Source organism: Carcharhinus amblyrhynchos, chromosome 7, assembly GCF_965287045.1.
Source record: "Carcharhinus amblyrhynchos chromosome 7, sCarAmb.v2.hapA, whole genome shotgun sequence".
NCBI classification, from domain to species: Eukaryota; Metazoa; Chordata; class Chondrichthyes; order Carcharhiniformes; family Carcharhinidae; genus Carcharhinus; species Carcharhinus amblyrhynchos.
The window spans coordinates 119,608,902-119,622,518 of NC_137330.1; the positions used below are offsets into that span (position 1 = coordinate 119,608,902).

General features: G+C 48.6%; 1 protein-coding gene across 3 annotated transcripts in view; it reads left to right on the plus strand.

Moving 5' to 3' along the window:
- Positions 1–3,421: 3,421 nt before the first annotated feature.
- coq8aa (coenzyme Q8A, genome duplicate a) overlaps positions 3,422–13,617 on the plus strand; it is a 78,458-nt gene continuing 68,262 nt past the window's right edge. For 2 of the 3 annotated variants that reach the window (XM_080193028.1, XM_080193030.1), the window contains exon 1: positions 5,948–6,042. The gene's annotated coding sequence lies outside the window, so the exon portion shown is untranslated. Of the gene's footprint in view, positions 3,445–5,947; positions 6,043–13,617 lie in introns of those variants that run through there. The other variant, XM_080193029.1, reaches the window with a different exon arrangement.

The following is a 13,617-nucleotide window of genomic DNA, read 5'->3' on the forward strand; positions in this document are numbered from 1 at the left end:
TCTCTCAGGTGGTTGTGAGTCTCTGGGCCTCTCTCATTGGATTCAGACTCTGGGGCTGTATCTCAGGGTTGTGTCTCTGGGCCTCCAGTCAGTGGAAGCAGAATCTGGGGCTGTCTCTCTGGGCCTCTCCCCCTGATCAGAGTCTGGGGCTGTCTCTCTGGGCCTCTTCCCTCGATCAGAGTCTGGGGCTGTCTCTCCAGGCTATCTCTCTGGTCTGTCTCTTTGGGACTGTCTCTCTCTCTCAGGGCTGTCTCCCTGGGGCTGTCTCTCTCTCTCTGTATCTGGGCTGTCCCTCTGGGGCTGTCTCTCTCTCTGGGCTGTCTCTCTGGGGTGTCTCCCTGGGGCTGTCTCTCTCTCTCTCTGTATCTGGGCTGTCCCTCTGGGGCTCTCTCTCTCTCTCTCTCTCTGGGCTGTCTCCCTGGGGCTGTCTCTCTCTCTCTCTCTGGGCTGTCTCTCTGGGATGTCTCCCTGGGGCTGTCTCTCTCTCTCAGGGCTGTCTCCCTGGGGCTGTCTCTCTCTCTCTGTCTGGGGGTGTCCCTCTGGGCTGTCTCCCTGGGGCTGTCTCTCTCTCTCTCTGGGGTGTCTCCCTGGGGCTGTCTCTCTCTCTCAGGGCTGTCTCCCTGGGGCTGTCTTTCTCTCTCTGGAGAGACTCTTCCTGCTCAAAAAAGACAGTAGGACTAGGGGGCACAGCCTCAAGATAAAGGGGAGGCGGTTTAGAACGGAGTTGAGGAGGAACTTCTTCACTCAAAGGGTGGTGAATCTCTGGAATTCTCTGCCCGTTGAAGTGGTGGAGGCTGCCTCGCTAAATATTTTTAAGAAGCGGGTTGATGGGTTTTTGATAAGAGAAGGGATTAAGGGTTATGGGGAGAGGGCGGGAAAGTGGAACTGAGCCACGACAGATCAGCCATGATCTTATTGAATGGCGGGGCAGGCTCGAAGGGCTAGATGGCCTACTCCTGCTCCTATTTCTTATGTTCTTATGTTCTCTGTCTGGGGGTGTCTCTCTGGGCTGTCTCCCTGGGGCTGTCTCTCTCTCTCTGTCTGGGGGTGTCTCTCTGGGCTGTCTCCCTGGGGCTGTCTCTCTCTCTCTGGGCTGTCTCCCTGGGGCTGTCTCCCTCTCTCAGGGCTGTCTCCCTGGGGCTGTCTCTCTCTCTCAGGGCTGTCTCCCTGGGGCTGTCTCTCTCTCTCAGGGCTGTCTCCCTGGGGCTGTCTCTCTCTCTCAGGGCTGTCTCCCTGGGGCTGTCTCTCTCTCTCAGGGCTGTCTCCCTGGGGCTGTCTCTCTCTCTCAGGGCTGTCTCCCTGGGGCTGTCTCTCTCTCTCAGGGCTGTCTCCCTGGGGCTGTCTCTCTCTCTCAGGGCTGTCTCCCTGGGGCTGTCTCTCTCTCTCAGGGCTGTCTCCCTGGGGCTGTCTCCCTCTCTCAGGGCTGTCTCCCTGGGGCTGTCTCCCTGGGGCTGTCTCTCTCTCTCAGGGCTGTCTCCCTGGGGCTGTCTCTCTCTCTCAGGGCTGTCTCCCTGGGGCTGTCTCTCTCTCTCAGGGCTGTCTCCCTGGGGCTGTCTCTCTCTCTCAGGGCTGTCTCCCTGGGGCTGTCTCTCTCTCTCTGTCTGGGGGTGTCTCTCTGGGCTGTCTCCCTAGGGCTGTCTCTCTCTCTCTCTGGGCTGTCTCTCTGGGGTGTCTCCCTCTCTCTCTGGGCTGTCTCCCTGGGGCTGTCTCTCTCTCTCTGTCTGGGGGTGTCTCCCTGGGGCTGTCTCTCTCTCAGGGCTGTCTCCCTGGGGCTGTCTCTCTCTCTCTGTCTGTCGCTCCAGGCCTCTCTAGGAGGGGGGCAAGTCTCTGGGGTGTCTTACTGGGGCTGTCTCTCTCTGTAAGAAGTCTGAAGGTGAACCTGACGAAGAGGGGAACTTCGAAAGTTTGTGAGTTTACTATCAAATAAACCTGTTGGACTCAAACCTGGTGTTGTCAGACTTCTTACTGTGTTTACCCCAGTCCAACGCCAGCATCTCCACATCATGGCTGCCTCTTTCTCTCAGGGCTGCCTCTCCAGGAGGGGGTCAGGTCTGTGATCAGACTCTGGGCTGTCTCTCTGGGCCTCTCCAGGAGAGAGACAGGTCTGTGATCAGACTCTGAAAAATACCACAATACCACACAACCCTGTCACAGCAACCTCTGCAAGACATGCCGGATCATCGACATGGATACCACCATCACACGTGAGAATACCATCCAGGTACACGGTAAATACTCTTGCAACTCGGCCAACATTGTCTACCTGATACGTTGCAAGAAAGGATGTCCCGAAGCATGGTACATTGGGGAGACCATGCAGATGCTATGACAACGGATGAATGAACATCGCTCGACAGTCACCAGGCAAGACTGTTCCCTTCCTGTTGGCGAACACTTCAGTGGTCACGGGCATTCAGCCTCTGACCTCCGGGTAAGCATTCTCCAAGGCAGCCTTCACGACACACGACAGCGCAGAGCCGCTGAGCAGAGACTGATAGCCAAGTTCCGCACACACGAGGACGGCCTTGGGTTCATGTCGCACTGTCTGTAACCCCTGTGACTTGCCTGGGTTTGCAAAACCTCACTCACTGTGCTGTCTGGAGACAATACACATCTCTTTAACCTGTGATCAGCGCTCCTTCCACTCACATTGTCGGCCACTTTAGGACTTGAACAGCAGGTTAGGTGTAAAGATTCACATTTTAATCAGTAATCTCTAAACTGTCTGTGCTTTATATGCTCTGTCTGAGGCCAGAACTCTCCATTCACCTGACAAAGGGGGTAACCCCGAAAGCTTGTGAGTTTACTATCAAATAAATCGGTTGGACTAAAACCTGGTGGTGTCAGACTTTTTACTGTGTTTACCCCAGTCTAACGCCGGCATACCCACATCAGACTCTGACACAGTCTCCATCCCTTGCAGTGCAGCCCTCAGTTCCCTCTCCTCAGGCTCCTGATTGGCTGGGCACCAGGGCTGCACGCGGCCAGCACGCGGTCTCGTCGCTGGGCAACAACCAATTGCCGCAAGCAGTGAGGTAAGACCAATCATTAGCGAGCACTGTCCATCCCGCCCACACAGGTAACCAATCACAAGGAAGAGATCCGCGGATTGACAAGTGAAGCGAGCCTATGGGCAAGGGTCTATGGAACTAGCCCCGCCTCCAGCTCGCGGCGGGAGAGGCGCTGGGCGGGGCCGGCAGTGACCGACAGGTCCCGCAACCAGTAAGGTGCGGAGGGCGGTGACGCAGCGGGAGGACCTGCTCCAATGGGAGCGAGCTGGCGTGCGGGGAGGGAGCCAATGAGCGGCGGCGACGGGCGGGAGTGGGGCTTGTTGTGGGGTCGGCGCGAGAGAGGCAGAGAGAGAGCGAGAGGCAGGGGCAGGGGCAGGAGCTGGAGTTGGAGCTGTGGGCGGCGAGCGGGCGAGCGAGCTGAGGCAGCGGCTCGGTGAGTACCCACACCAAGATCCACGGCTTCACCAACAGCATTGCGGGATGCTGAGTGAGCCCCGACCCACTCAGTGAGTGGGCAGGCAGGTGGTGAGAGCCCCTTCCCCTCAGTGTGTGGATCCGGCTCCAGACGGACAGTCAGAGTGTCTGTGCTCCTGCTGTCAGTGATCACAGAGAGAGAGAGAGGGGAAGGTGTGTCCCAGACTGGGCGCTGCTGATCCTCTCCACATGGAGCTGCCTCAGAGTGAGTGAGGTAAACAACCCAGTGGACAGCAGGACTGTGAGATCCTGGGGGTGGAGGAGGGGGTACTGGGGATGGGGGGGGGGATCAGAGGAAGGGTCTGGGGGTGGGGGGGAGTGTAGGAGGGGTACTGGGGATGGGGAATCAGAGGAAGGGTCTAGGGGTGGGGGGGGAGTGTAGGAGGGGTACTGGGGATGGGGAATCAGAGGAAGCGTCTGGGGGTGGGGGGGGGGAGTGTAGGAGGGGTACTGGGGATGGGGAATCAGAGGAAGGGTCCAAGGTGGAGGGAGGCATCTTGGGAGGAGAAGAGGAGGCATTTGGGGGATGTTGGGGGGGGGGGAGTAGTATTCTAGGATGTGGGGGGCAGTCTTGGGATTGGGGTGCAAAGGGGATAGGAGATGGGGATTTGGTTGAGGATGTGGGGGGCAGTTCTAAGGGGTGGGATGGAGGTGGTTGAGGGGTGTGCTGGGGGTGGATCCTGTTTTTGGGGAGGGTTTGGGAATGTGGAAGGAGTTGTGGAGGACCTGCTGTTGGGGCTGAGCTGTAGAGGATCTTGAGCAGGAGGTTGTGGAGGGTCTGGTGTCTGGGCAATGAGTGTAAAGCACCTTGGGGCAGAGATCTCTGCTATCATAGCTCTCACTATTGTATCTGGCAGAAAGCTCCCAGCAGCTTGTGTCCATTTTGTATTTGTGCTCTCGCTCACATTCTCCCTCCCTCCCCACCCCTCTTCCCATGAGCCAGTGTCAGGGACAGGCAGTCCTTCCGAGGAACAGAGCTGGGGGTGAACAGCAAAGTGAAGGCAAGGACCTCAGACTTGCAACTTTAAGCTCTGTTGCTTCTGTCTGTGTGAGCTGTGCAGTGTCAGTGACTCTTCATAGGGCTGATGGTTCCACACTGTGGGTAGTGTTGTGCCAATTTATGCATTTAAAAAAAAAAGTTGGCTAGTAGTCTGGATAATAACTTCTCAAGGAGGTGGAGTCCCCACAAAATCCATGTTGCATTTGCCAGAAGTATTTTTACTGTAAAGTATAGAGTAGAGGGCACTCTTTATTTCAAGGTCACGTTTCCCAATGAGAGCCACATGTTGTACTGTACAAATAGCAGTTAGGGAGTGGGAGGAGGTGAAAATACAGGAACCTGTAGCTTGTACATTAGATTCTAAGATGCATTATCCCCTTTTCCCACAAATGTAAAATTGCATCTGAATCTAGTGAAAATGAGTGGTTTTATTTTCTCTTCCCTTTCTTTCAAAAGCCAAGTTTGGTCTCGTATTAAATCCTGCTGCTTGATTTAGAATGGCATATAATTTACAGACCACTCGGTCCAACTGCTCTGTGCCTGTGTTTACGCTCCACACAAACCTCTTGTATGACTTTTTTTAAAATTGCTCCACCATTGATAATTGCACCTCCTTCTGTTACCAAGTGCCTCTGCTCTGGACTACCGCTGCCTCCCAATCTCTCTAAGATGCTCCTCAAAATCTACCTCTTTGACCATGCTTTTGATCTTTTGTTCTAGTATCTTTATGAGCCAGTGTCATATTTTAATAATGCTGCTGTGAAGCTTTGGCACCATTAAATCCACTATATCATCGTCTTTCTTTGTACCCAGACAGTATACCCTTCTCCCTCGTGTGTTTATCCAGCTTCCTCTTTATCTATAGCATTCGCCCCAACTAGTCCTTGTGGTAGCAAGTTCCTCATTCTTGCCACACTCTGTGTAAAAGAAGTTTCTCTTGTATTTACCACCTCTAATTTTGGCCTCCTCTACAAGTAAAAACATGTACCCTATCAAACCTTGCATACTATTAAAGGCTTCCCTGTGGCCACCCCTGAGTTTTCTTCTCTGGGGAAAGGAGCCCAGGCTGTTCAGCCTTTGCTCAGAGGTATAGCCCCCTTTGATCTGATCTGATTATTTTTTCTCTCTTGCACTGTTCAACCTTGCACTTTGAGCATTAACCTGGGCTGCTCAATGCTTAGAGCAATCCGATTGACGGGATCCCTATTTGCTTTGTAAATAATAAACTTTGCAACAATAAAATCCCACCCCCTCCTTCCAGCCCAATCTGAAAGTCCTAAACAGAAACAATGTTTTGAATTGCTAACAGCTAAGGCAAAATAAATACTGGATTATTCAGAGAAACCCACTGCTCATGGGAGCGTAGGTAGGTGTGCACTTTGATGCCTTGTCCCAGATAAAGTTGGGAGCACTGGCTGACTAGACACACTTATTAAAATTGTGTATTTTCATATAGAAATACATTCCAGGTCGTCATCGAGAAATGGAGGATGAGCCAAAGAAGGAGGAGGCCTGAATCTTGGCCAAAGAGTGGGTTTTGGCAGGGCTTATAAGGAGGTAGGAACTCCAGAACGCTGTTTTTTTTTTAATTCATTTGTGGGACATGGACATCGCTGGCTGGCCAGCATTTATTGTCCATCCCTCGTTGCCCTTGGAGGGCAGTTGACAGTCAAGAACATTGCTATGGCATTGGAATTGCATGTAGGCCAGACCGGGTAAGGACGGCAGATTTCCTTCCCTAAAGGACATTAGTTAGCCAGATGGATTTTTACAACAATCGGCAATGGTTTCAGTAGATTCTTAATTCCAGATTTTTTTTATTGAATTCAAATTTCATCATCTATGGTGGTGGGATTTGAACCTGGGTCCCCAGAACATAATCTGAATTTCTGGATTAGTAGTCCAGCAATAATACTACTAGCCTATCGCTGGTGGCTGAAGGGATGATGGGCAGTTAGTAGAGCAGTGGGTGGGGTGGGGAGAAGCATGAGGCGAGAGACAGGAGCAAGAGAGAACTTGTACTTAACTTGCAATTTTGTAAAATTACAAAGAGACAAAATGGATTAATTGAAAGCTCTGGCAAATTGATTTCAATGTAGGCAATGCAGGGTTATAAGTGCATTCAGATAAACCAATCATTAAGTTGTCACAAACAGGTACAGAGAGTAATAAAAACAAAAAGGCAAATCTGGCCTTGGGTATTGGGAGAATATGAGGGGCTAGAGGTCGAACTTCAGTTATGTAAAACCCTGGTTTGAACATACTTCCAATCCAGTGAGCAGTTCTGGGCACCGCTGTTTGAGGAAATGTTAGCTTTGGAGGGAGTGTAACATAGATTTATAACAGTGATAAGAATTAAGCTCTGAAGAGAGATTACACAAATTAGGGCTGTGTTCTTTTGGAATTTAGTGTTTTGATCAAAGTTTTCATGATACACTGAAAAGATAGGGAAGACAGAGAGAAAAGGTGTCTGCTGGTTTTGATGTCATGGACTGGGGAAACATGGAGGCAGGACTTCCATAAGTGAAATTAGGGAACCCTTCTACACACAGCAGGTGGTAGAAACTTGGAACTCTTCCACAGAAGGCAATTGATGCTCAACGAAAGGTTGATGTTAAAAACTTGAGAAATTTTTGTTAGCCCAAGGCATTGAGGGATATGGGGCAAAGCCAGGTACATGGAGTTTGGTCACACAACAACCACTGAATGGCAGCAGAACTGCCTCAGTGGGCTGAATGGCTTTTTGTTCACATTTCATAATCCCAGAGTGAATTAAATCCTTCTTGAAATGTGTACACTGTTGTGATGTAGGACATCTTCACATTGCAAGATTGGAGAAGAACTCGGTGAATGGAGAATGCCAAGTGGAGGGGATGGATTTAGAGAGAGATTCAGTGATTGGCAGCAAGAGGGGGATGGATTTGGAGTCGGGCACAGTGATAGGTGGCTTGAATGGACTTGGAAAGGGGCACAGTGAGTGGAGATTCAGTTTTGGGGGGGGGGTTGGGGGTGGGGTGGATATGGACTTGGAGTGGGAGTCACTGAATGTGACAAACTAGGGTGATCTGTATTGGGCCACTGTGTAACTTGCCTGAGAAACAGCCTGTGGCTCATCCTTTGGTCTCAGCAATACAGTATTTAGAATGAGCTGTGTTGGAGGGAGGTGAGGGGCCAGGATGGGTGAATTGCTGGCACTGTGGAAACTGTTTTTGATGTGGTGGCCTGTGATGTTGTATATCAAATGGAACGTGTCCACAGCTAATCTCAGGTTTCCAGCCTCATGGTATTTTGTTTCTTGTTAACTGATGTCAGTTGTTAACTGGGACCAGAACACTCTTGTCCAGTAAATGATGATGTTCCTGAGCTGAGTAATTCCCTGTCCACCCACTATTTCTGAATACTTGTTTTTATTTTCACTAACTTGCAATGTACCAATTGCCACTCTCAAATTCTCAGCACATTACACTAGTGCAGTGTTCAGGAATGGGTTAGTATGGCACCAACTGACTGAATCACCTCGTTACTCAGCTTCACATCTGGCCTTGGCATCTCGGTCATTAGTGTCTGATGTGATGTCTGCCTCAGCTTCCAGCTCCATGTTCCCTCCTCTCCATCACCAAGACTGCTAACTCCACCCTTCTCTGTAACATCACTTGGCTCTGCTTCTGAAAGCTGATGCTGCTGCTGCTGAAACCCTCTCCTGGACGCTTTCCCATCTCCCAGTCTCTTCTCCCATCTGAACTTTTGCTGTTCCCTAGCCTTTCTTGCACCAAGTTTCACTCATAGCCTAGATTGGCTTGGGGCCAAAAGGTTTCGGAAGGACCAGAATTGTGAAGAGTGTTAAGATGCTCTTCATTCACAGAAAACCCCATATAATCAATGTCTCAAACAGTCTCACTTCGTGTAATCAAACTCCTATTGCCCAGCTCCACCTGCCTAACCCTGTTTATAGTTGTGGTGGGGGTGTTTGGCACCTTCACCAAGTTGGTTGGACTCGTCAGCCTTAATTGGCAGTCACCTAGGAGAAAATAATTCTGGTCTCAAAACCCTCAGCTACTGTTAACAAATAAGTTGTACGTCAGTCAGTGGTCACAAGGTCACATGTATTACAGGGGACTAGACGGCAATGTCAAGGATAGATGAGGCATTTTATATAGAAGAAGGACAGCTCCAAACTCAAACCTGCATCCTCTCAGCTGCTTCATTACACCAATATTAGTTGCCTTGGATAAGGAAGTGAGAGAGGCTCACACGAGCCCCACTCACTTCAATATACTCAATGCATAGGTTCAACAACCAAACCCAGAGGTGATGGGGGCAGGTAGAGGATATTACTGTGATCAGGGTGATAGTCACTCAAATCGGATCGGGTCAGATGTGGAGCTCGTATCCTGAGGCCAGACAACAGACTTTTTCAGGTGCAGCGCTGCTCTTCCCCAGTCTGGGGAAGGGGATCGAAAGGAACCCTGAACACAGTCTGCTCTCCCTGCACCTACCAGCTTACTGCTCCTGGCTGGTTATCCATTCACCGCGGTCAAAATGTGAAGGAGTAATCATATAAAGCTTGGTTCATGGAATGTCAGAGCACATCTTGATAACAAAAGGAGATCATGTGCGAAACGGTCTTCTTAGCCAGAATGCTGAACAGATACAACGTAGACATGGTAAGCAGAACAATGCTTATGGAGGCTTCTTGACCTCAGGAGTTTGATTCAGGCGGCACACATTCTTCTGGATTGCCGAGTCAGGCTTAGGCTTTGCCGTTTAATCTGAGCTAGCATGCCAGCTTGACTCCCTTCTTAAGAGATTAGCATTTAACTCCTGATTTTTCATTCAAGTCTTGCTAGTAGCCAACATGCTACACTGGATCACAATCATGCTTCAACAATGATGCACGCAGGGAAGGGTTGAAGAAGTATTCTGTAACGACTTCTGTGAGATTATTAGAGAAGAACTCCAGCAGAGCACACTCATTATGTTGGTGATTTCAGTAACTGAGTGGACACAGACTGTAACACGTGGAGAGGAGTACTAGGACACTACAGCATTGGCAGAGCAAACTCCCGTCTCAGACACAGTCTGGCAGTAAACAGACAGACAGAAAACAACATGGATGCACCCCAGGCACAAACACTACCACATACGTTACTGTACAGCCGAGAATCTCAATGCCGTGAGCTCCATCTGCTTTTGAGGTGCAGAATGCTGGTCTTGGTCATTGGCTTGTCAGGAGTATTGTCTCTTTGAAGATTGTGGCTCAATGCCTTCAATTTCAAAGGCAGTTTGATGTAACTATTCTTGAAAAACAAGAACTAGAAAACAATTTTAACCACAGGAGTGATACCCTGGAGGACATATTGCAATAAAGATTCTTGGAAAAAGTCAAACTTATAACATGGCATCTGAGGTTTTAGGATTTGTAAAAGGGAAACACCAATATTAGTGGTGCACCCAAAACTTGGGTAAGTTTCATGATGCTCATAAATCTTGGCCAAGGATCACCAGATCAAGAAAATCATAGAACGTAGAAAAACTACAGCACAAACAGGCCCTTCAGCCCACAAGTTGCACCGATCATATCTACCTACTAGGCTTATCTATAACCCTCAATCCTATTAAGTCCCATGTACTCATCCAGAAGTCTCTTAAAAGACCCTATCGAATCCACCACCGACGGCAGCCAATTCCACTCACCCACCACCCTCTTAGTGAAAAACTTACCCCTGACATCTCCTCTGTACCTATTCCCCAGCACCCTAAACCTGTATATTTTTGTGATAGTCATTTCAGCCCTGGGAAAAAGCCTATGAGAATCCACCCAATCAATACCTGTCAACATCTTCTATCTCTATCAGGTCTCCTCTCATCCTTCGTCTCTCCAAGGAGAAAAGACTGAGTTCTCTCAACCTATCCTCATAAGGCATGCCGCCCAATCCAGGTAACATCCATGTAAATCTCCTCTGCACCCTTTCAATGGCTTCCACATCCTTCCTGTGATGAGGCAACCAGAACTGAGCACAGTACTCCAAGTGGGGCCTGACCAGGGTCTTATAAAGCTGCAGCATTATCTCCTGACTGCTAAACTCAGTCCCTCGATTGATGAAGGCCAGTACACCATACGCCTTCTTAACCACATCCTCTACCTGCGAAGCTGATTTGAGAGTCCTATGAGCCCAGAACCCAAGATCCTTCTGATCTTCCACACTGCTAAGAGTCTTACCCTTAATATTATATTCCTTCATCCCGTTGGACTTGCCAAAATGTATCACTACACACTTATCCGGGTTGAAGCCCATCTGTCACTTCTCCGCCCAGTCTTGCACTCTATCTATGTCACGCTGTAACTTCTGACATCCCTCCAGACTAGCCTCAACAGCTCTGACCTTCGTGTCATCGGCAAACTTACCAACCCGTGTCTCCACTTCCTCATCCAGGTCATTTATAAAAATCACAAACAGCAAGGGTCGCAGAACAGATCCCTGGGGCACTCCACTGGTGACCAACCTCCATGCAGAAAAAGACCCATTTACAACCACTCTCTGCCTTCTGTGGGCAAGCCAGTTCAGGATCCACAAAGCAACGTCCCCTTGGATCCCATGCCCCCTCAATTTCTCAATAAGCTTTGTGTGGGGGACTTTATCAAACGCCTTGCTGAAAAGTCCTGTGAACAGAATAAGGACCACATATATGTATTTGTTGACCTGAGCAATGCTTTTGATACAATAAACTGGGAGGCACTGTTGAAGATTCTGTACAAAATGGCTGAGCTATTGAGTGAGCCCTTATTTGCAGACGACAGCTGCTCTCGAAGCAGATACTCCAGAGGACATTCAGCTGATTGCTGTGCTCTAGCCTCAACTCTTTGGCCTGATGAGTCTGAAGATGTTAGAGATCTTGTATCCCTGGCCACACACCCCTGCGTTCAGTACAAACATTTTACTATCCTGGGAGTATCCTCTCCAATAATATTACACTGAATCACAAAATCAGACATCGCCTGGGAAAAGCAAGCTGTGTTTGGCAGGTTGACACACACATACTTTGGAAAGAGCGTGGAGTTCATCCCTGAATAAAAATCAAAGTCTACCAGACAATGTTCTTGCGTCACTGCTTTATGGATGAGAAACTTCAACAACCTACCATCATCACATCAAACAACTGGAATTGAGATCCATTAATACCTCACGACAAAATCCCCAACTCTTGTGCTGTATACCTGACATTGGGAACATGCTCATAGAGCTGAGCTTCATGGGGGTGGGAGGGATTTGAGGAGAACTCTCAAGATGGCTTTGCACTGCACTCTAATGCCATTTTCTATCCCTCCAACACTGACTACATGTGCAGTGTTTGCAATAAGTTATGCAAATCAAGACTTAAACTAATGCCACACATGAGATGCCATCAACCTTGACTGTAAACCGGTCTCTTTGCTCAGACAAAATGACAAGAGAATCCATCACAGGCTGTGGGAGCCAATCATTTATGATTGTCCATAAATACCTTCATAGTCTGTTTTGCCCTTTTCAAAAACTTCTCTCGCCTAAGTAGTCCTCCAGGGATTTGTTCTGACTGACTTCTTTTTACACTTCCAGCTCCTCTCTTTGCCCTGCTGTTTTGTGGCCATTCCTCAGTGGTTGAAGCTCTGGAATTCCCTCCGTCAACCACTCAGTAACCATCCTTTAAAACCTCTTGAGATGTTAACGCTATTTGCTCTACCTACAAATGCTGCCAGACCTGCTGGGTTTTTCTGGTATCCGTTATTTAAAACCCATCTCTGACAGCCAGTATCATTGTTTGTTTTTCCTCTTCCCTCAATGCAGAATGCCATAAGCACAGACAAGGGTCATGGGTGGAGAGGGGACTCAATGTTAAAATGGCGGCGTGGGCTCGTTGGGCCGAAGGGCCTGTTTCCCGTGCTGTGTTGTTCTTTGTTCTTCATTTTTCTGATTACACCTCCTGAGAAACCATTTTCCATGATTGATATAAGTAAGTGTGCTTTATTTTCTTTTTCGTTCCCTCTCTCCCTTTGGCTTCCTTGCTCTTTTCATTCACTCTGCCCTTTTCATCCCTCTTTTTCCTCTCTGCTACAACTTTTTATTTAAACAATTCATCCAAATGCATTGCAATCCAAACACACACACTACAATTCCAATGCATTATAATTTCACAATGATAAACTATTAAAACACCACGCTGATTTAATCACAATATCAACAGCAAATATACCTTCCTTAATACAAACAACCTCCCTTCCAATGAAAATAGAGTCCATTGTAAGTTATCTGTCACCTTCTGTGGTGTCACCTTCTAGTACACACCAATCCCAACCGGAAAACAGTTTTCACACAAGTTCCAATGGGGACAATAGCTGGGACTACAGAAGGAATTAATTATCTTTGAATGACATTGAGATTATGAGAAGTGTCAGGAGTTTAGTGATGCTGAACATGAAATTGCCCATTGTTCTAAGCCCCCCCGATTCTCATGTCATTGAGGAAAGGAAGCCTGTTAGTGACTCCTGGCCCGCAGCAATGTGGTTGATTCCTGACTGACTGCTGGAACGGCTCAGAAAGCCCCTTAGTTATGTTTAAAAGTGTAGCTTCGTGCCACCATCCCGAGGGCAATTCGGGATGGATAATAAATTCTGACCTTGTCAGTGATGCTCGGATGCTATGACTGAGTAACAATATAGAAGCTGATCTTTTTTAATTGCTCCTGTCACAGACAGCCTGCTGAGATTTGGTGTGTCCCGGCACTCTTGGGGCACAGTGTTGTAATCGAGTATCTGTGAAAGTAGTGTTTCCCCTTTAACATGTCCTGGTATTGCTCCATTAGCAGCAGCTGTGAGTTTACTTAAACCATATCGCTCAACACAAACAACTCCTTTGAAGGAAGTCCGTGGTTTCTGAGGACTGCAATCTAGTTCCTTTTTCTGTAAGGATGACACTCCTGGTTTTCTTCCAATTCCTGAACGCTATGGAGCCCTCGTGCCAACTGTGGGGGAGGAATGAGAGAAAAGAGTGAATGTACATTTCTGTAGCAGCATTCACAACCTCAGGAAGCCTCTGCAGCTATTGAATTATTTTTGAAGCATTGTAACTGTACAACAGCCACGTTATACACAGCAAC